The 23,806-nt window shown below is 44.0% G+C and overlaps 1 protein-coding gene across 2 annotated transcripts in view; it reads right to left on the bottom strand.

Moving 5' to 3' along the window:
• Window positions 1-23,806, bottom strand: part of LOC107381543 (FERM domain-containing protein 5) — a 93,019-nt gene that overhangs the window by 35,095 nt on the left and 34,118 nt on the right. Inside the window, exons 1-2 of one of the 2 annotated variants that reach the window (XM_070555108.1) lie at window positions 20,576-20,645; window positions 19,828-19,967 (exon numbers count right to left, since the gene is read on the bottom strand). The exons of the other annotated variant lie outside the window; for it this stretch is intronic. The gene's annotated coding sequence lies outside the window, so the exon portion shown is untranslated. Of the gene's footprint in view, window positions 1-19,827; window positions 19,968-20,575; window positions 20,646-23,806 lie in introns of those variants that run through there. 2 annotated transcript variants of the gene reach the window in all.

Below are 23,806 nucleotides of genomic sequence, written 5' to 3' on the forward strand. Positions count from 1 at the left end.
TAGTTTTATCTATATTATTTCCATTACACACAACTGAAGTAGTTCAAGCCTTTTATTGTTTCTAATATTGATTATTTTGGCATACAGCTCATGAAAACCCAAAATTCCTATCTCAAAAAATTAGCATATCATGAAAAGGTTCTCTAAACGAGCTATTAACGTAATCATCTGAATCAACTAATTAACTCTAAACACCTGCAAAAGATTTCTGAGGCTTTTAAAACCTCCCAGCCTGGTTCATTACTCAAAACCGCAATCATGGGTAAGACTGCCGACCTGACTGCTGTCCAGAAGGCCATCATTGACACCCTCAAGCAAGAAGGTAAGACACAGAAAGAAATTTCTGAACGAATAGGCTGTTCCCAGAGTGCTGTATCAAGGCACCTCAGTGGGAAGTTTGTGGGAAGGAAAAAGTGTGGCGGAGAATGCTGCACAACGAGAAGAGGTGACCGGACCCTGAGGAAGATTGTGGAGATGGGACGATTCCAGGCCTTGGGGGACCTGCGAAAGCAGTGGACTGAGTCTGGAGTAGAAACATCCAGAGCCACCGTGTACAGGCGTCTGCAGGAAATGGGCTACAGGTGCCGCATTCCCCAGGTCATGCCACTTTGAAGCAGAAACAGCGGCAGAAGCGCCTGACCTGGGATACAGAGAAGCAGCAATGGACTGTTGCTCAGTGGTCCAAAGTACTTTTTTCGGATGAAAGCAAATTTTGCATTTCATTCAGAAATCAAGGTGCCAGAGTCTGGAGGAAGACTGGGCAGAGGGAAATGCCAAAATGCCTGAAGTCCAGTGTCAAGTACCCACAGTCAGTGATGGTCTGGGGTGCCATGCCAGCTGCTGGTGTTGGTCCACTGTGTTTTATCAAGGGCAGGGTCAATGCAGCTAGCTATCAGGAGATTTTGGAGCACTTCATGCTTCCATCTGCTGAAAAGCTTTATGGAGATGAAGATTTTATTTTTCAGCACGGCCTGGCACCTGCTCACAGTGCCAAAACCACTGGTAAATGGTTTACTGACCATGGTATTACTGTGCTCAATTGGCCTGCCAATTCTCCTGACCTGACCCCGTAGAGAATCTGTGGGATATTGTGAAGAGAAAGTTGAGAGACACAAGACCCAACACTCCTGCAATGGACTGGCTCTCTGTCCAGGGTGTACCCCGCCTACTTGCCCGTTGACTGCTGGAGATGGGCACCAGCTCCCCCCGCGACCCTGTGTGGACAAAGCAGGTTCAGAAGATGGATGGATGGAAGACCCAACACTCTGGATGAGCTTAAGGCCGCTATGGAAGCATCCTGGGCCTCCATAACACTTCTGCAGTGCCACAGGCCGATTGCCTCCATGCCACGCCGCATTGAAGCAGTCATTTCTGCAAAAGGATTCCCGACCAAGGATTGCGTGCATAACTGAACGTAATTATTTGAAGGTTGACTTTTTTGTATTAAAACACTTTTCTTTTGTTGGTTGGATGAAATATGCTAATTTTTTTAGATGGGAATTGTGGGTTTTCATGAGCTGTATGCCAAAATCATCAATATTAGAAACAATAAAAGGCTTGAACTACTTCAGTTGTGTGTAATGAATCTAATATATATGAAAGTCTAATGTTTGTGAGTACATTACAGACAATGATTAACTTGATCACAATATGCTAATATGAGAAGGACCTGTACATGGCTGCCATGGGGCTGGACTCCAAACCAGATGCAAGAAAGATTGCATTGCTACTCACTGTAGCTGGTCCTCAAGCCATTGAAGTCTTCGACACCGTTGAATTTGAAGAAGCAGCTGACAGAACCAAGTATGACAAGATGATTGAAAAGTTTGATGGACACTGCTCGCCACAGAGCAACACTGTACGAAAGGTACGTCTTCCGCTCTCGGATGCAGCAACAAGAAGAGACTTTTGATTGCTTTGCGACTGATTTGAAGCTGAAAGCACAGTCGTGATTTTGGAGAGTTAAAAAGATTCTGTGGTTCGTGACCAAATTGTGCATGGAATCCATGATAAACGAACTGGAGAACGACCACTCAGAGATGCCAGACTAACTCTGGAGGAAGCAGAGAGACTGTGTCATGCCAGTGAGCCAGCTCTGCAGCATGCAAACACCTTTAATGAAACAAGTGTCACAGCATTACATGACAGTGCTAAAGTAGCTGTGGTAAAGAAAATGCGAATAAATGTGCCACAAAAGATCAGCAAAGATGAAATGTACACCTTCAAGCGGTGTGGTGGCAGACATCAACCTCGACATTGTCCTGCTTGTGGCAAAATATGCTTAAAATGTAACAGGAAAAATCATTTTGCCACACAATGTCTCTCTATAGCCAAACCAAAATCGGCGAGACTAGTTGAAAAGACTGATTTAAGTGAAACCCGGCCACCCTACGGAGGAAACTCATTTTGGCCGCTTGTATCCGCGATCTCGTTCTTTCGGTCATTACCCAAAGCTCGTGACCATAGGTGAGGATTGGGACGTAGATTGACCGGTAAATCGAGAGCCTGGCTTTCTGGCTCAGCTCCCTCTTCACCACGACAGATCGGCTCAGCGTCCGCATCACTGCAGACGCCGAACCAATCCGCCTGTCGATCTCCTGATCACTCGTGAACAAGACACTCCTCCACTTGAGGTAGGACCTCTCCCCCGACCCGGAGTTGGCAAGCCACCCTTTTCCGGATTGATACAGGTGCGCAAGTAAATCTAATCAGCATGACAGAGATGAAAGGAATGAAGAAGAAGCCCAAAAGAATCCAGAAAAAAGTACTTTTAAAAGACTATAATGGAAAGGACATTGAAAGCAATGGTCAGTGCAGACTTAAAGTAACAGTTTGTTTGTTGTTGTTCCAGAAGGATGTGAATCACTGCTAGGTGGCGCTACATCGAAGTGCTTAAATCTGGTGAAGAGTGTTTCACATCAACTGTGAAGAAGCAGCAAGTCTGCACCCAGGGACTGTTGACTCCATTGTGCAGCATTATGAAGATGTGTTCAAAGGCCTGCCATACACACACAGCATCCAGCAGAAAGAAGGTGCAAAGCCAGTGATCCATGCACCACAGAGAGTCCCAGCTCCACTGAAAGACCGTTTAAAAAAGGAATTGGACAGGATGTCACAATTAAAGGTCATCACAAAGGTGGAGGAACCAAGTGGGTGAACTCAATGGTGTGTATAGACAAAAGGAATAAAAATGAAGAACTGAGAGTATGTATGGACCCTGGCGATTTGAACCAAAGCATGAAACGTGAGGACTACCAGATACCAAAGCGTGAAGAGATTGTAAGTGAAATGGCTGGAGCCAAATATTTCTCAAAGTTTGATGCAGCACAAGGATTCTGGCAAATAAAGGTGGATGAGAAAAGTTCAAAACGTTGTACTTTTAACACACCTTTTGGCCAATACAGATTTCTCAGGATGCCATTTGGCATCATTTCAGCATCTGAGATTTTTCATCGTGCCATAGATGGACTAGAAGGTGTTCATTGTTATGCTGATGATGTTGCCATCTGGGGTTCCACCCCACAAGAACATAGCCAAAGACTGAAAATTGTGCTGCAACGGGTGAGGGAACTTGAATAAGGCTCAGTCATGCCATATGCCATTTTGGTGTAAGAGAAATGACATTTCTAGGAGACAAACTGTCTGCTAAAGGAATTGAGCCAGATGAAAGAGAATTGACACCACCAGAGCATCATCAGCTTTTTTTATGACTTGTAAGGCATTGATTTACGCTAGAGAACACTGCAAATGTACTGAATAAATGATTAAACTACATCTTTGAAAGGGTTGGAACTTTGATCCTATTGCAGCTGACAGGTCGGGCCCAGACAGCCATGCATCTAACAATCACATCTACGGTCAGATTCACTAATTAACCTAACATGAACGTTACTGGACTGTGACAGGAAGCCGGATCAGCTGCTGAAACACCCCACACAGCAAACTCTAAACAGATTAGACTTCCGCTGAGATCCAAACCTTCTGGCTGTGAGGCAAAAACACTATTGCCGTTTTGGAAGTTGGAGCGTAAGTGAATTTAGGAGATGAAATAACAGCAGATGGAGGTGGTTTAATAGCGGAGGGTCAAATTTGGTGCAAAACTAAAGACTGATCCAGAGGGGTGGAGGAAAATAGATCAGACTAACGGGCGTTCCTGCATCTCCGCAGGTCACGAACACACGAGAGGAAAATAAGGAGAAGACAGACTCGATAAAAACACAAATTACATCAATGATGCTAAAGAAGATCACCTACTGTGCTCTAAACTCCAAGGTGTTCAGATTTCATCAGCAATAACTGAAATAAAGTCAAAGGATGAGAAGCAGGTGCCGAGTCCAGCTCCGTCCTTCTGGCTGGCAGCTTGATGAAGCTTCATAAGACACGAAATTCCTAATGAAAGGTTTTGACATGAAGATGACCTGTCTCAAGCATGGCAACCCCGTCCAGTTTTGCTGATTTTAAACGTTTCTGTCAAGAAGTGTAAGAGAAAAATTTAAACGAACGTTTTGGTTAAGAATGAATATTTAAAATTATTTATTTATTCAGGACCGAAGAGGAGTGGGAGTAAATAAGTTATCTTAATCCCACACCTTTCTAAGCAGTTTTTGTTTTTCTGTATATTGAAACTATAAAAAGGACGTATATACATATGTACATGGAACATACACACACACACACACACACATACTGTGGGCATACTGTGGTACTAGTTTTTGGCACTGTTGCCTTGCAGCAAGAAGGTTGCAGGTTCCAAACTCGGCTGCGGCCTTTCTGCGTGGAGTTGCGTGTTCTCCCCATGCATGCGTGGGTTTCCTCCGGGTACTCTGGTTTCCCCCCACAGATCACAACATGCCCTATAGGTTATAAATTGTTCGTCGCTTTGGACAAAAGCGTCTGCCAAATCAATAAACATAAACATACAGATGACTGCTTTAAACCTCCACCAGTGCCAGAGTGGACATTCTGACAACTTACTTCTGCATCGGGGGCCAAACACCGCTGTGAAACCATGCGTCCTGTCTACAAAGACACACGCAATGGCCAGCACAGGGTGTGTTTTAGACGACTGATGTTTTGTAACAGATGTGGTATCCCAGCGGTTAGAGTTCCTACCTGGCATGCTGCTGCACTGGTTTTACTCCTGGTCTGAGCAGTAACTTTCCTTTTTATTTTTAGTAACACTTGTCAGTATGATGTTTTGAACCCTTTAGCAGTAAACTGTTTAAAATATACGGACTAATCTGTTTTTGTTGTTGTTTGTCTTTCTTTGTTTATTCAGCCAGAGTGAGTCCATGTGAGGTGAGCAGAGTAAATCAACTAAAATGCTGCTTGGAAACGACCAACGTTTTGCAGAAAATAATAAATGTAACTAAAATATAAAAAACATGAAATCTGCGTCGGATGGCTAAATAAATTACTGCCGACTCCAGGAGTGGAACAGACACCAGGACAAGGTTAAACAAGATGAAAGGCCTTAACCACTGGACCACCAAGGCCAACACAACAGCAGGCTTGCCTAAGACGCTGGTGTAGGCGCGTTTTATCGGAGCGGCTGCGGTCAAAGTTTCACTGAAACAAACCGTTTCATTTTCTGATATAAATTCAGGCTGACAAAAATCACTCATATTTACGGTAATATTTTAACATACATTGTGCCCACCTTTGCTCTCAAAGGTTTAAAATGGCACGATGGGACCTTTAAGATTTTAACTTTTTATCTGAAGTTTGTAATTTAGCTGTCTGGGATCAGTGGGATCTCAAAAATATGTGTGTGTTCATGCTGTGTGTGTGTGTGAATGTGAGTGTGTGTAGCGCACACGTGTGTGCGTGTGTAGCAAGCAGTGGTGATATTAGCCACTGTGACTCCTGGGTTAATGAGAGTACTGTGGGCCCGTCAGAGGGAGAGGAGTGAATTAAACAAGCAGGAGCCCGTCGGTGCTTCGTGGAGGCCGCAGCGGTGTTGCATCGCAGCTGTAATAAAAGTGATAAACGGCGAGTTGGAAATAACCTAGACTGAGGCCAAATGATGGCCGTGGTCCTTGGTGGCGGCGGCACGCCATGCTTCCATTCTTCTCGGGCTTTGCGTTGGATTAATTATTGAGAGGGTTTCCATATCAGCTTGGGAAATGCCGCATCAATAAGTGATGGTGTCATTTTAAGCTGGAGGATGGAAATTGCAACAACTGAGCAAATAGTCCAGCTGTGTTTCTGTGCCGCGGTCGAACACAGAACATCTGTGCACCCTCTGATTCTGTAAATTGTTGCTGGTTTGAATGCTAATTTGAAATAACAATGAAATATCTCAGAGCTGGATCTTTGCACTGATTTAAACCGTTCTTAAGGCCTTGAGGCTGCGTGGTGCTGAGCCTGTAAAAGGCTTACTCTAATCGTATGACGCGGTACGTGTGGTTTCTACTATACGAATGGTAATGGTGAAGAAAGACGATGGTGGATCGTTGTTTGAAGAAAGAACGCTTATTTGGTAAAAGATTTACTCCAAACAGGCCATAATAATGTCAATCCAATGGCGTTAATTATTTAATTGTAAAATGATCACTGGATTTACATCACAAAGAAAGTGGTGCTGATGAATCATCTCAATGACAAAATCCCAAAGGATGATTGAATTTAAAAAAGGCAGAAAAAACAAATAAATCTCACTCTATCATAACAAGGCATGGAAATTCATCTCTTCTGCCTTTCATCAGTCCTCCAGATTGCATTATGGGCCGGGATTTGCTTGCACAATAGTTATTTTTTTTTGTTTATTTGTTTTCATTTACATATTGATTCCTACATAATGCACATCAAGATGAAACTTATTGAAATAGCTCAGGATGCATGACGTTTTATCTCCCAATATAAGCTCAACGCTATTTTAATGAGTAAATTGCAGCTCTGAGGGCGTGTTTGGACTCAGCTGTCCGATATGTGGCATTTAAGCCACACGTAGACCAAAAGCAGAAGAAAAGTAGAAGTATGTCATCAAGTCTGTTGATATGTTAGTTGTTTTTACCAGTTTTATACAAGAAACAGCAAACTCATCCATTCTGACATTGTTCCACTTCATGATAAATGCAGTACGGCTCTGTTCCCATCTGCTCAGGGATGTTTTCCAGTTCCTCTGATGCTGAAAGGAAAAACAGCAACTGTCTTAAAAATATGTTTGGCATCAGCTAGCTGTCATTTTATCGGCCTGAAAGTGGTCTAAAGGGACTCAGTAATGTTTAAATTGTGCTCACAATCCGAGCTGGTATTGTTTAAGCAAAGAAGGGAAGGAAACAACATGAGCAACCAACTCCCACAGGAGAGTTAGCTCCACTGCTTGACAATCACTGATTTATTTAATCCATCTAATCTAAAACTGACTGAAGATGACCAAAGTTATGGCTTTTATGTCCAGATCAGAACTATGTGAACATAACAAACACAAATATTTGTTTCCGAGGCTGTTGCATCTGCAGAAATGGGTTTGCTGCAGGTTTCCAAACTTCTACTGAAGCGGGAAAACTAAAATGAAACTAAGCAGCAATTATTTTCATCACCAGGTGCTTAAGAACAGAACAAATGAAGCATTCATTCATGCACCATGGCAGACATGAGACGTAAATACCCAGGGGGCTGTTTTACCAGGAATTACTCTGCATCTTCAACCCCGTCGTTGCCGTTCATTTAGCAGGGTAGCTAGCACTGCTAATAGAAAGATGTGATTACATGGATGGTTGATCACTTTGCTTTAAAAAAAAAAGGTTAAACATTAAAGCTGATGGAGGTTTTCAGTCAGTTAAGTCACAGTGGGGAGTGTTAAAGCACACAGAAAACTACTCTGTGAGGTAATGGATCTTGTTGATGGTCCACATGTGCCCTTAGTTCATTATCTGCTAGCTAGTAGCTACTCAGTAAGCTAGTGTGCCCCTTTGCATCCCAGAATGCAATGCAGACATGGCTGTAAGGCTTTTGGCGGGAGACAGCCATTAGAAACCATTCTTTGAGCCTCTGTATATCATATGCCCTAAAAAGGAAGGGCTGGTTTGCCCCGCCCATTCAGCCAGGACACAAATATTAAATGAGCTGTGAGCTGATTGGCTGGTTTACCCCAATGCCTCTGACACTGCCTGAGGGAACTCTGTATACAGGCTGCCAGACGACTTCGGAGTCGTAGAGAACGTTCATGTTTTTGAGAGCAGGCTTAAGACTCACCTTTTACCATAGCTTTTAATTCATATCTGTTTTAGCTGCACTGCTTGTTTAGTTTTTATTTTATTGTCTATAATTTAGTTTTATTAGCCATTTATGTCTTAGTGTTTTACTATCTTTTAATCACTTTTTTACTTATTTTACTATCCATATTAGCTCCTATTATTTTTTATGCTACTTATTTGTTTGTGACAGTGTTTTCCTCTGTAGGGCCCTCTGCCTCGGGGGGTTGTGGTCGACTCTGGCGGCCTGGGCTTACCTCGGGGAGTGTTTAGGCGGTGGTGGGGTTTTTCGCCCTACCTCCCTGGGAGCCCTGGGCTGGTGCCTTGGCTGCTGCCATCGACTGACTACCACAGAGGCAGATGGCTCACCTGATGGCGTGTCATTCATTACCTAACCCATCTGAAGTCGGCCTAGCTCAGATAGGTAACTTACTTATAATGCTTAATTTTTTAAAAGTTTTTTGTGTGTGTGCATGGGTGTATTTGTTGCTCATGTGTGCGTGTGTGTGTGTGTGGTGGTGGTGGTGGTGGTGGGGGGGGGGGGGGGGGTGCAGGTGCAACTGTCACAATAATTTTTATATTTTTGGGGAAATGATGGGATTATGGGGTGGTTTTAACCTGTAAAGCACTTTGAGCTTATTTTTTGTGTATGAAAAGTGCTATAAAATAAAGTTTGATTGATTGATTGATTGATGTTTACTGTTTTTGGGTAACTCAATAGGCAAGCTATGGCTCTATCTGGTTTTTATTCAAAGTCTGCAGCATTACATGAATTCTCAGACATTCTTCTCTGTTTTTTTTCTCTTGTCTAACAAGAAGATTAGCACTCGATCAGGCTAGCTTTAGAGGTAGTTCAGGTTAGCATTAGCAGTAGCTCGAGGTAGAGTTGTGCTTTGGTTAGCATTACTGGCACCAATGTTTCCATATTTCTGACGCTGAAGTGGGTTAAAGGGGGCGTGTCTAAGCTTATGATGTGTTAAACCGACTTTTCTCAGACTGAACCGTTTCTCCTTGGCCTTTGCAACCTTAATGGTTTACATATGAAAGTAGCTCAGAGATGGCACAGACACCCCAAGCTGCCTTTGGTTAGGGTTAGGGTTAGAAGTAGTTGAACAAAGGTCCGTCATCACCATCATCATCATTATCATCATCATCATCATCATCATCATCAAATGTGGTTTTGGAGTCTTGGATATCTTTATCTTCTTCTCATGTCAGTTCTCTTGTTGGCTCTTCCTTCTTCCATCTCAGGAACGTTGCTAAGCTGAGTCCCATTCTGTCTCGCTCTGAACTTGAGACAGTTCTCCACACCTTCATCTCCTCACGCTTAGACTACTGTAACTCTCTTTTCACGTGTCTGAGCAGAACCTCCCTGAACCGTCTGCAGGTGGTTCAGAACGCCTGTGCTCGGCTTCTGACCAAGTCCTCCAAACACACCCACATCACCCCGCTTCTCCTCCAGCTTCACTGGCTGCCAGTCAACTTCAGGGTTCATTTCAAGATCCTGGTTCTGGTCTATAGGGCCTTACATGGACAAACACCATCTTACATTGGTGATCTTCTTAGTCCCTACACCCCCAGCAAGTCCCTGAGGTCCAGTGATCAAAGCCTACTGGTTGTGCAGCACCAGGCTAAAGACCAAAGGTGACAGATCATTTGCTGCTGTGGCCCCCAGACTCTGGAACTCTCTCCCCCTGAGCCTGAGATCAGTGGACTCAGTGGTCTCCTTTAAAAAGCAGCTGAAGACTCACTTGTTCAAGCTGGTTTTGTATGATCTTCTTCACCACACTCTCTTTATTCTGCTCTCCCCACCTATTCCACCTTCCTCAGGATCCACTGATTTCCCTCTTTCCTGTTCACTCTCTCTTTCTTAACATTTTTTCTTTTAAATCGCATGCTTATTCTTGCTCATTTTAAATATATTTTTAAACATTTTCTAAATGCTTTTTTATATTTTTACAATTTTTTATATTTTTTGTTTTTGTGAAGCGCCTCGTGATTTTTATCTTGAGAGGCGCTATAGAAATGATTTCTTCTTCTTCTTCTTCTTCTTCTTCTTCTTCTTCTTCTTCTTCTTCTTCTTCTTCTTCTTCTTCTTCTTCTTCTTCTTCTTCTTCTTCTTCTTCTTCTTCTTCTTCTTCTTCTTCTTCTTCTTCTTCTTCTTCTTCTTCTTCTTCTTCTTCTTAACCTCCTGTGACTCAAATTTGTGTTTGGTGTGATTTTTACAGATAAGGGTCTTGCAGAGAAGGAACCCAGTGTTCTCATATGTGGGTGCAGGGTCTCAGGAGGTTAAATCTCAGCTTTCTTTTAGAAAACTCTCTGCCACTGCTCCTTACACCTTGTCTGTATGCCACAGACAGCTCTGAGGGCAGAAAAGCTCAGGGTTATTTTTTTCTTGAAAGAGAAAGTGAGAGAGCGATACCATGGCCCAGACCGACCAGTCAGCAGGTCAAATGTGTCAGTGATCATTGCCTCTGATAGAAAGAGGCGCCCTGCATCTGCTGTGCTTGCATCCAGACAAGGATTCAGAAGGGCACCGGCACGCAGCATCCCCGATGCCGCCCTGGAACGTTCATACGGTTTACCGTTATCCTCTTTCATCTCAGGATCCGGATGTTGCAGAGGCAGGCCGACGCTTCCTCTTACAGTGAATCACTGGTGCATCCTTCACACTGACGCTTTTTCATTATCTCTCCCCACAACACCTGAAAGCACACTTGTGTCTTGAATGAATTGGTTTATTTCCTTGGGGGACCGGCAGCGTGCCTTCCTAACAGGCCACCAGGATGATTTCGAGAACAGAAATTTTAGCAAGAAAAAAGCTCCTGCGTGAGCGGATCGGTGCATCCTAGATAAGCACCCCCTTCCCAAATTAACAACAACAACAAAAAAAAAAAAAAAAAATATATATATATATATATATATATATATATATATATATAATCTCAATTGACCTTTATATCCAGAGTAAAAATCCATCTAAAGAAACACTTCTGATGAAACACCTTCAGAGCTGTCTGAAGCGTCGCCCTCATGGCCGCCGCTGTGGGTGGAAGTGTTGACAAAAGCTCAGAGAGGGATGAATTTTTAACATCTGCTAAAAATTCATATTTTCTTTGGAAATGCCATTAACTTGTCTGTACTGTAAAGGGCTATGTATATGCTACGGTGTGTTTGTTATAATATTTAATGCATCTGCAGTAACTCTAATTCTCACAGGATTTAAAAGACGTGTGGGGAAAAGGCCTAAAGGAAAACAAGCAGTGCACCTCTCTAGATCAAGTATCTCTGGTCTTGATGTGTCATTTTTATTGATTATACTTGTTACTGTAGCACCTTTTAGTCCAGAAACGCTGGATTATCAAAGATTTACTTCCCATGTTGTTGAGTAGATGTGCAGGCAGCCAGCTCCTGTTTCTTTCCTCCTTTTGTCCTTTCTAGTCTTCTTTTGCATTTTTCCTGAAACTGAAAACCTGTTCAGAGTAAACTGAGGCACGGTAGTAAAATTACTCTTAGATAATTATGTCAGATTAGGCCTAATTTACAGGTACAACTTTAGCTTTTATCAATCCAAATGCTTAAAGAGTTGCATTTTTATTTATTTTGACTTACAAGGCTGAAAGTTTGTCAAATGAAGAGAAAGTTAAGATATTTTGCTGCATTTGAGGCGACTGTTTGACTCATCTGAAACAACTGTTGCTGTTGCATGACCTTCTCTGTCCTCTACCTGCTGCTCAGGTGATCAAGTTGTCTGCAAGTAGAAGAAATAGGGATCTTTTATACAGCACCTCTTAGACAAAAATCATGAGGCGCTTCACAAGAACAAAAATTCACTTTCCACTTGGTGATGCGGCTCACGGATGGAACGCACTTCACAACTTGCAGCGTTTATGGTTCATGCGGCTCGTCTCTGCGGTGAGCCAATATTCTCCCAAACTGTAGGGGGCAGCATGGAACTCTACGGCATGCATCCAACACTACACCATAGTAGAAGTAAAAATTACTGTTTACAACATGGCATTCCAGCATTTTTAACAGCGTTCTCGTCTTTTCCGACAGTGCGAGCTATTTCTCTCCAAGAATTATTAACAACATGTTGATCACGGTGATCTCTGAGAACTGAATCATACAAATGTCTGTATTTACGAACCTCTGCCATACTAGTTCTTGCCGGTCCGCCATGTTTTTCCGCGCCCTACTGTCCGCGTGGTTAGAAAATTTCCTAGGTGCGCGGTGCGGAAAACTTTGGGCCGTGCAGAGGCGCGGTGGAGGTGCGTGGTTGTTAAAGTGATGCAAAATGACGCAACTTTTCCGCGCGGAGCCGTGCGAACCTCGCGGACGCGTCAAGCATAAAACAACCTTTACGCGAGCAAGACGTGCTGCTGCAGTAACGTGCTGCTGACGGCTCTGGTAGAAAGGAGGGGTTAGAAATAAATTCACTCACTTCCAATCCTGATAAAAGCACACGGAGAAAAATAAATCTGTTATGGAGAAACAAAAACAGTCACTCAGCTGATTGTGCTCTGAATTGCTGCTGCTGCAGTTTATCTTGTTACAAGCAAACTGCCAGATTCCTCAGAGATTCTGTTTAAACAGTCAAAGGACTGAAGTTGATGCCATCTCGTCTTTTTGTGTCAAAAAGTGAGAATCAGAGGTGAAAGGTTTGAAAAGACAACAACATTTTTTTACACAAATGAACAGAAGAATCGGTCTCTTTTGGCATTAACTCAGGGAAAAAGTATTTTATTTTGGAGGTATAATTTAAATATTTATTTTTTTTACAAGATAAAATCAACCAGAGATAAAATCTACTCTCGTTTCCAGCCTCCGAGCTGTAGCACGTGTGACCGATCACATTTTAGTCCCCAAAACAAATGCAGGTATTTGCCCAGAGTGCACCATCATCCACTTCCTGTTACCACACACACACAATTTTGCACAGTCGCATCAGCAGCGGCGCCTTCATCTCTAACCTTTCTCTTCTGCTGAAGTCGTCCTCCAGCTCTGTCACAATAAATCTCCGGAGATGACGAGTTTCTGCAAACTTACTTCATAAAACTCCCTGAAAGTCTCGTCGCATCGCGTCACGTTATTCAGACTGCTGGAAGAAATCAAGGGAAGCGATTTGAGAAGCGCTGGAAATTTTTGACCAAACTATGGCTGAACTTCCATTTTTCAGATTTATCGTCATCAAACCCCTGGAGCCATAATTACATCTGTTATACTGCTCGAACCTACACTGTAAAATCTGATTAGCTACACTTACTTGATAAAAGCATGTAAACTGATTGAACCTAAAACAGTAAGTAGTTAGTTATGTGCTGGAGCTACAATTACTTGCAGAGTAAAATGTTACGTTAACTAAGACAAACTAGTACTTAATACTTAGAAATTTGCCTACTGAGCTAGTATTTATTTTTTATATATAATTAAGCAGTAGTAAACTGTAAGCACATTTGAAGTATGTTTGAGTAGTAGATTGTTGTAGTTATAGTAACTTACATTTAAGAGCTTTTTACATTGTATGCATTAGTGACTCCAACAGATAATTGTCTGGGTCAGGTTGATCTGGTGGGCTCTGGTTTGGATGATTTAAGCCGTTCACTAAGCAGGATATGTCTGCCACCTCTGTCAGTGTGCCCCAGAGCAGCTGTGGTTACATTGTAGCTCATCACCAGCAACGTGTGAATGGATGAATATACAGGTCCTTCTCAAAAAATGTGCATATTGTGATAAAGTTCATTATTGTCTGTAATGTACTGATAAACATTAGACTTTCATATTTATTAGATTCATTACACACAACTGAAGTAGTTCAAGCCTTTTATTGTTTCTAATATTGATGATTTTGGCATACAGCTCATGAAAACCCAAAATTACTATCTCAAAATATTAGCATATTTCATCTGACCAATAAAAGAAAAGTGTTTTTAATACAAAAAAAGTCAACCTTCAAATAATTATGTTCAGTTATGCTCTCAATACTTGGTCGGGAATCCTTTTGCTGAAATGACTGCTTCATTGCGGCGTGGCATGGAGGCAATCAGCCTGTGGTACTGCTGAGGTGTTATGGAGGCCCAGGATGCTTCGATAGCGGCGTTAAGCTCATCCAGAGTGTTGGGTCTTGCGTCTCTCAACTTTCTCTTCACAATATCCCACAGATTCTCTATGGGGGTCAGGTCAGGAGAGTTGGCAGGCCAATTGGGCACAGTAATACCATGGTCAGTAAACCATTTACCAGTGGTTTTGGCACTGTGAGCAGGTGCCAGGTCATGCTGAAAAATGAAATCTTCATCTCCATAAAGCATTTCAGCAGATGGAAGCATGAAGTGCTCTAAAATCTCCTGATAGCTAGCTGCATTGACCCTGCCCTTGATAAAACACAGTGGACCAACACCAGCAGCTGGCATGGCACCCCAGACCATCACTGACTGTGGGTACTTGACACTGGACTTCAGGCATTTTGGCATTTCCCTCTGCCCAGTCTTCCTCCAGACTCTGGCACCTTGATTTCCAAATGTTATGCAAATTTTTCTTTCATCTGAAAAAAGTACTTTGGACCACTGAGCAACAGTCCATTGCTGCTTCTCTGTATCCCAGGTCAGGCGCTTCTGCCACTGTTTCTGCTTCAAAAGTGGCTTGACCTGGGGAATGCGGCACCTGTAGCCCATTTCCTGCAGACGCCTGTACACGGTGGCTCCGGATGTTTCTACTCCAGACTCAGTCCACTGCTTTCGCAGGTCCCCCAAGGTCTGGAATCGGTCCTTCTCCACAGTCTTCCTCAGGGTCCGGTCACCTCTTCTCGTTGTGCAGCGTTTTCTGCCACACTTTTTCCTTCCCACAGATTTCCCACTGAGGTGCCTTGATACAGCACTCTGGGAACAGCCTATTCGTTCAGAAATTTCTTTCTGTGTCTTGCCCTCTTGCTTGAGGGTGTCAATGATGGCCTTCTGGACAGCAGTCAGGCCGGCAGTCTTACCCATAATTGCGGTTTTGAGTAATGAACCAGGCTGGGAGGTTTTAAAAGCCTCAGGAATCTTTTGCAGGTGTTTAGAGTTAATTAGTTGATTCAGATGATTAGGTTAATAGCTCATTTAGAGAACCTTTTCATGATATGCTATTTTTTTAGATAGGAATTTTGGGTTTTCAAAACTGTATGTCCAAAATCATCAATATTAGAAACAATAAAAGGCTTGAACTACTTCAGTTGAGTGGAATGAATCTAATATATATGAAAGTCTAATGTTTGTCAGTACATTACAGAAAATAATGAACTTCATCACAATATGCTAATTTTTTTTGAAGGACCTGTATACACTGTAGTGTAAAGCGCTTTGGAGGCCTCTGAGTCTGAAAGACACCTTGCAAGTGTGGGTCATTTATCATTTATTATATTCGTGCCCATTTTTGACCCGATCCTCCCTTTCTGATAATGTTAAGGCCGCACCCCATAACTGTAATTGCTCTAAAAAGAACTTTATCAGATATTCCTGCCATGTTTGATGTGTTAAAATCGCTTCATGAATCGGGGATATCAGTAGTGATGTCGGGTCACCTTGGTCCGATTTTTGTGGACAAGCAAGCGAGCCGCCTGTTGAGTCAGGAAGGGAGGTGACGGGTGCACACTCCTCTTCCACCAAAGTCACATTTGATTCAACTGGATCTCCTGCCTGACCGAGGACTGTTGGTGTGTGAAATTGGCTAGTGTGGCAGCACACCACACACTGTAGGACCAAAACTTTGGTTTTGAAACTTGTTTGACAATTAAAAACTCCTGCCTAGTGATCTGAGACTAGGCTGAATTCTTGTTTCAAGGAAAGATTCCCTAGCCAGCTGCAAACAGTCTCTCCCCATTATGCTCCTCTGACTGGATCCCAAGGTGTTCCCAGGCCACCCTAGAGATATAACACCCCCAGTGCATCTTAGGTAGGCTGCTGGGTCTCCTCTAAGAAGGGCAAGCTTGAAGCTCCTTCCCCATAGGTGTCCAGTCATCATACATGTTTGAAACACCTCAGCTCCTCTTGATGGGAGGAGCAGCATCTAAGTCCCTTTTTGTTGTCTCTTGACGCCATCTCTAAAGCTGAACCTGTGGAGGAAACTCATCTTCACCATCCAACCATTTTCCTCTGCTTGAACTGGTTTGAGTCGCGGGGTAAGCGCCCTAGGAAGAGGGGCTCAGATTTCCCTCTTCCTCTGGAGGAATCCTAAGGTGTTCCCAGGCCAGCTGAGAAAAATAGTCCTTCCAGCGTGCCCTGGGTCTTCCTTTAGGCCTCCTCCTGGTGGGCTGACCGTCGGTGAGGGTTGGAGTGTAGATCTACTGTTAAGGTCAAGAGCTTTGCTTTCTGCCTTGGTTCCTACTTTGCCACAGCAGAGCTGGTCCTTCCAAATCTTTGAGCAAGCTCCATCGTACCCCTGCTTGTGCACAAGATTCCTTGATCCTTAAACTTCTCCCCTAGGACCATAAGATCTGTGGCTGTGAACCTTCTCAGCAAGACCTGAAGGTCGTAGTTCGATGATCAAGAGGACCACAAATTCGCCACTCTGCCTCACAGCTGAGCCTAGATATCCCATAATAGTTATCAACAGTTTTTACTCAGAGCTCTGTATAAATGTAGCACTAGACAGAACTCGCTGGAGGGGAGGAGACAGTAAAGCATGACCTCTCCCTGTGAGCTGCTGAAGGCAGGAAGGCAGACGACCTGAGTGGATGTGAACACCAGCTTCAAAATGCATGGCTGGCCGGCAGCGTGCACAGTGACGGTGTCCTGCAAACATCGGGGTTGGAAAGAGAGCCAGAGGAGGAATTCTGCTGAATCGCCAAAATGCAACTGAACTGCAGTCCAGCTGTGTGCCAAAGAGAACACATTCAGAAACATTCAGTTCCTTTTCAGCTGACTCAGGACGCTGCAAATGCAATTCACAGAAAGCTGCTTCTGGAAGTTCTGGAAGAATGTTCTCTGCAGAAAAGCTCAGGAAACAGTCAGTCAGGCAAATAAAAGGTTCTGTTTTATTCCTTTTTAATTACAAAACACAACAAAGAAAATGCTGACGTTTTCAAAAGTGGAGCGAATTCTTTTACTTCCAGGAATTCTGTAAGCAAATAAGCATCCAGACGAGTCGGTATTCTGACAGCGAGTCGATCCAGTCACAAATTTAATGGGACTTCTTGAGTAACAGCACTAATACTGTTTGAAATGTCATCGCGCTATTGTTGAGACTCCCGTGCATTTCTCCATTTTAATGTAAGGCAAAAAAAAAATTCAACGAAAGAGGGAGAATCTGCGACTGTGGCAGAAAAAAGGTAGAAGCACGATAAAGGTAAAACTGATGTACGTAATGAAACTGGAGTTGGAGTTCTGTAAATACGAGGTACCCGTGCACTCAAAGACAAAACGACACACACAGAGAGAGAGTCCGGGGATTAAAATAAGACTGAATGAAAATAATATAATGAGCTCAAGCAGAGGAAGAGTCTGGAAGTGAGACAGAAACGGGCTAAGTGGTCTAGAAATAAATAAAAATCCAAGAAAGTGAATGTTTAAAGTCAGAGGATCTATTCTTATATAATAATGTGTGTGAGCAGCATCTGTTCCATTACTGCACATAGAGTCCCTAACAACTCTGCTGCAGCAGAGACAATTAGCTGCTGAGACTCACCGGGTCCCTGAGGACGCACACGAGTCCTCCTTGCTCTTGTCACGCACCCCTTAGATTAACAACACACCCCAGAAACGGGTCACGCTGTTTGTGTCCAGCTAGACCGGCAGCCCGCATGGTTCACGGTGAAATTAGCACGTCTGAAGCAAAAAGGTGCATCTCAACGCTGATGCAGCTGAGATCGTCCGTCCAGCTTAGGCGGGGTGAAAACAAACTTAATATTTCATTTAAAGATATAAATACACACCAGGAGAAGCTGTCTCACCTCACAGTGCTGCCCCCTCTGAACCCATGAGCCAGATTTCTCATGTATGACATCAGGAGTAGTGAGAATGAGGGAGACTTCAAATTACTGAGAATATCCTCCGAAAAACAAAGATTTCTAGTTTAACTGGACCGAAAGAGCGTGACTGGGTTTATGCATTTTAGGGCGGAGCTGCATGTGTCAGGTGAAACTTGAGATGGCCACACATCATCTGCCTTTGCAGTGATTACCAACTATTGCACATGATTGGCTCATCATTTAATTACTTTTTAATTGGATCTAAATTTATTTGTGTAATTTAATAATGCTGTCACACTGATTTAGCTGTTCTTGCTCCTGGAAAGCACACTGGATTACCTCTGAAACATCCCTCACAAATAAAGCTGCCTTGCCATTACAGATATGGTTTCATTATTACTCAACATCAGACGATCTTAGAGATGCAAAAAGACATCAATCATGAATGCTTTAGCATATAATAATATTATAGCAACAGCCTTAAAGGAGACAAACCATTGCCCCCGTGACCCGACTCCGGATAAGCAGATGAAAATGGATGGATGAATGGATGGATGAATGACCGGACAGTTAACAAAATGCTTTTTCTGTCTTATCTATGGGGAATCTGGCCATTTATGAGTTGAGTATCCCTTTGCAACACATTCTCACACCCAAAGCGTCGAAAACTGACGATGGGTGACCTAGCGTGTGTTTGACACACATTGGGAGGCGAAGCGCTGTGCCAGGGTGTCGGTTTCCAACTGCCGTGGGAAAACGAAGATTTCACCAAATTCACTTGGTAGCCCATTGTCAGTTTTTGACTCTTTGGGTATGAGAATGTGATTCCCTTTAAGACGACTGTTGTTGGGATTTCAGCCGCTTTGGTAAGTGACGCAGGGATGAGGTCATCCGATAGAAACCGATTTGTCGGTTTATCCCTACAGCATCATAATGATAGCATATAATTCATGACATAATCAGAAAAAAGGGTTGAAAGTATTTTTTTATCACCTTAAAGAGCAAGTTACCCCCTACCAGAGTCTAACTCCACTTCCACTTCATGTTTGAAAAATGCAACAAATGCTGTTGCCTGGCAGACCGAGAAGGCGGAGCTGCTATCAAATACATACACACAGGCTCACAACAGCATTGTGACATCATAATGTACCAGTTTACATCATAGCATACCTCTTAGCCAATAGTGGTGGCAGATTTAAATTTAAATACAGTGCAGAGTTTTTACCTGACAACGGCACAACACTGCGTTTTAGGCTGAATATTTAAATTTTAACTAAGATGCACTGAAGTGCCAAATTATTGACGACACGTGTCTGCAGCACGATTAGACACTCGTTTATTTAGTTTATCAGCAAAAAAAGTTTATTTGGGGGTGACTTGCTCTTTAATATGTCCTAAGTTACATGCAGTAATGAGCCAAAAGTCTTTCTGCAGACAACTGTTTAGACGAGAGACCTCTCATCTGTAACGCAGGGTTTCTGCACCAGCGGGTGTGGTTTATGAGGCTGAGCAGGAAGAGCTTTTCACCACTGCAATCCTCACATTGTTGAACTCAGAGATGTTCTGCAGATCCAGAAGTTGATGAGATGTTCTCAAAAATTCTGTCTGCGTTTGTGGATGTTGGTGTCTGGTGTGCAGAATCCTAGAGAGGCTATCATGAAGCTCGGCTCACCGTGTCGATGGACACACCTTTCTGTGCTTTTATCCTGCGTGGTCCAACTCGTCTCTCATAGATGGATCGAGTCACACAGAGATGATTAGAGCAGTGACTCTGGGGTCCGAGACTCAGGGCAAAACTCACTGTTCAGCTTTGCCTTTTCAGTTCATCGCTGATGAGGAGAAAAAAAATGAAAATGGACAAGCTCAGTAAATGATTTAAGAGATTTTCATCAACTTGGAGCTTCTGTGGCCTGAGAGTGAAAGGACACTGCAGCAATTTCCATAAATTCAACTCAAACTAAATTAGTTAAAGGCGATAAGTTTTTCTCAAATAGGACACGCCTCCTCCTTCATGCCCTTGGACGAGAATAATGATGCTGATGAGTCACAACACAGCAGATTTTTGTAACATGATAAAAAAAGATCTTTAGTTTATCCCCACAAGAATTAATTAAGAATGCATCTAAAATATCGAGGTGGAGAAAGGAGGTCAGGCGATTCTGCGAAGTCAGAGCTGACTAATTAATGAGTGACAACAAATGAGGCATCACCTGTCATGGTTTTGGGGATGAGTCTAACCCAAGACATGCAGAATCACAACTCCATACACAGAATGAAGGTAAGTAAAGCAGAATTTATTATTTAGGGGAACTTAGGGCACGCTGAGAATTCCAGCGGATCAGGGGGAGAATACGGGAACCAGGGTCTGAGGGAGAGCAAACCAGAGGTGAGTCCAGGAGATAAACAGTCTAGGCAGGAATACTGAGAGGGGACTTACGGGAGTTGATTTGGTTTGGGGAATGAGGGGAGGTAGAGAGCCGGGGATGATCCAGAAGGGAGATCTCCTGAGCTGGAGAGGGGGCGCAGGGTTTGAGAGTGAGAGCGGGTCGGTCGGGAGGAGGATGGTGTGAGCGGGACGGTCTGGGAGGAGGATGATGAACGTGGCTGAATGCGGAGTCCAGGAGTCCAATGGAGTTCGAGTGAGTGAGTCCAGATGAGCGGAGAGCCTGAGGTGGGTGAGTCCAAAAATACAAAGATTACACAAGGTCCAAAAACGTACAAGAGCCAAAAATACACTGAGATTAATCACGAGAAACCAAGAGAGCTAAAGCGAGGGCTGGGCACTACCAAGTCGTAATAATCATCCGGCGTCGAGCTGTGTTCACCATCTTCAGTAGTAGACCAGCTGAATCAGCTGATGCGATGCAGCTGCCGCTCCCTCTCCTGTGAACATACTCAGAGATAGTTTTTGAGAGTGAGTACTCACCCCGGCTCACGACAGTACCCCCCCCCCCCCCCCCCCCCCCCAACGGACGCCTTCAGGCATCCTAGCAGAAGCTGCTTTGAAGTCCCGGATCAAGGACGGATCCTCTATGAAGGACCGAGGGACCCAGGACCTCTCCTCAGGACCATAGCCTTCCCAGTCGACCAGGTACTGGATGCCCCTACCACGGGGACGAGAATCCAGGATCCGGTTGACCTTGTAGACCTACCCACCCTTGGAAAAGCGAGCTGGAGGAGGAGCAGGAGTAGGACAGAGGGGACTGGTGACCAAGGGCTTGATGAGGGACACATGAAAGACAGGGTGAATGCGGAGGGAGCGAGGTAGGTCCAGCTGAACTGTGGAGGTAGTGGGAACTGCCAGGATCTTGAACGGACCCAGGAACCTCGGCGTGAATTTCCGGGAGGTGGCCTTCAGAGGAATTCCCTTCGATGTCAGCCAAACATTCTGCCCAGGAGTGTAGGCTGGAGCCGGTCCCCGCCGGCGATCTGCCAACTGCTTATTACGGACGGCCGTGCGATCCAGTGCTGCCCTGGTTGTGGACCAGGCGCGCCTGGCACTGCGGAGGAACTGGGGAACCGAGGAGGTGACTGATGTCTGCAGAGGGAAGAGGGAAGGTTGGTAACCGATTGAGGGCTCAAAGAGAGACTGACCTGTGGCTGTGGAGATGTGACTGTTGTGGGAGTATTCCACCCAGGCGAGGTGGGAGCTCCAGGAAGAGGGATGAGCAGAGCAGACGCATCGTAGCAGGGCATTGCAGCAATTTCCATAAATTCAACTTAAACTAAATGTGAATGTGATTAAGGCGTCTTTGTTCCAAGATGTCCTAGCTGCAAGAATGCGAAAGTCCAGTGCCATATCTGCCACTGATTTCTTTCCCTGGGACAGGGTCCAAAGTTTCTTCCTAATGTCTGCCACTGATTTCTTTCCCTGGGATAGGGTCCAAAGTTTCTTCCTAATGTCTGCCAGTGACTCAACAGATCCAAAGGTTAGCTTAAAATCCGACAGAAAATCGTCATAGGAACCAGTTAAAAACATATCACTGTGGCTTTTAGCTTCAGCCCATTTAAGAGGTTTTCCTCTCAGGAGACCAACCACATAAGAAATCTTTACCTTGTCAGAGGAAAAGGCTCCAGGCGAACGCTCGAAAGCAAGTCGACATTGAAGTAGGAAACTGTAGCAGTCGTCAAACTCACCACTAAAGGTAATAGATGGTGGAGATGCTGCAAGACGGAAGTGGGTGACTTCTGCAGGACCAGCGACTTCCGGATCGGGGGAAATAGGCGCTGCTGGAGCTGAAAACAAAGGTTCTGCTGCGGAGGGTGGCTGTTGGTGTTGGGACAACCCGTCATGTAGATGCCGAACCAGGGCCTCCAGTTGTTGGTGTCGAAGGTTCGCTGCGGAAAGTTGTTCCATGATTTATGGTAAAGCTTGTTTCTGCTGGGTGAGCCTATGGGTGAGACCTGTGAGGGTAGGATCTGCGGGGTTAGCGGTTTGGCCGGATGATTCTGTCAGGTTTTGGGGATGAATCTAACCCAAGACATGCAGAATCTCAACTCCATAATGAAGGTAAGTAAAACAGAATTTATTATTTAAGGGGAACTTAGTGCACGCTGAGAATTCCAGCGGATCAGGGGGAGAATACGGGAACCAGGGTCTGAGGGAGAGCAAACCAGAGGTGAGTCCAGGAGATAAACAGTCTAGGCAGGAATACTGAGAGGGGACTTACGGGTAGGGATGGGTACCGAATTCGGTACTTTTTAAGGTACCGACCGAATTCCATTGTACCGACCGAGCAACGATTCACGTCATTTCAAACGGTGCCTCGTTTCGGTACCCGTCCTTTATAACGAGAACTTGCCTAGACAGCTGCGCATGCGCAAGAGCGTTATGTCGTCGGTCGCTGTCCCAGCGACAACGATCTAAGTGAGACATCCTCATCTTTATCTGCTCCGGTAGGTAAATAACATTTTTAAGATAACGTTAGCTTGATATGTTAGCTTCCGTTTCGCTAATGGTGCGTTCGCTTTCTCCTCGGAACTCCGAATTTCCGACTAGAAGAACATGAACGCGCTCTAAAGTTTGGCTTCTCTTTACTAAATGCGACGGGTGATTGGGTGAAGATGAAATCAGCGACAACGATCTAAGTGTGAGGCATCATCGTTTTAATCTGCTCCAGCAGTTAAATAAACTGTTTAAGATAACATTAGCTTGATATGTTAGCTTCGATTGCCACCGTTATCAGCTAATGGTGCGTTCGCTTTCTCCTCGGAAATTCTAACTTCCCAGTAGGAAAAATCAAATGAAAAAGGACGGTAAAAGGAATGAAGATACACAGTAAATTTAGTTCACAGAAAAGATGTTTGCTTCAGTTTAATTATCAGCTTATAAAACTACAAGGACGATGCTAAAATACAAACAGTTGAATGTTATTTATCGTGATATTTATCAAATATGGTTATATATTGAGAAAAATACATATTTAATTATAAAAGAGAATTAAAATAATAAACACTCAAAAGTATCGAAAATTGGTACCGTTAAGTACCGGTATCGATTCGCAGGTACCGGGAATTAGTACCGGATCGATTCAAATGTCAAAGGTACCCATCCCTACTTACGGTAGATGATTTGGTTTGGGGAATGAGGGGAGGTAGAGAGCCGGGGATGATCCAGAATGGAGATCTACGGGACTGGAGAGGGGGCGCAGGGTTTGAGAGTGAGACC

The sequence above is a fragment of the Nothobranchius furzeri genome, chromosome 9 (genome assembly GCF_043380555.1).
Source record: "Nothobranchius furzeri strain GRZ-AD chromosome 9, NfurGRZ-RIMD1, whole genome shotgun sequence".
Classification (NCBI taxonomy): Eukaryota; Metazoa; Chordata; class Actinopteri; order Cyprinodontiformes; family Nothobranchiidae; genus Nothobranchius; species Nothobranchius furzeri.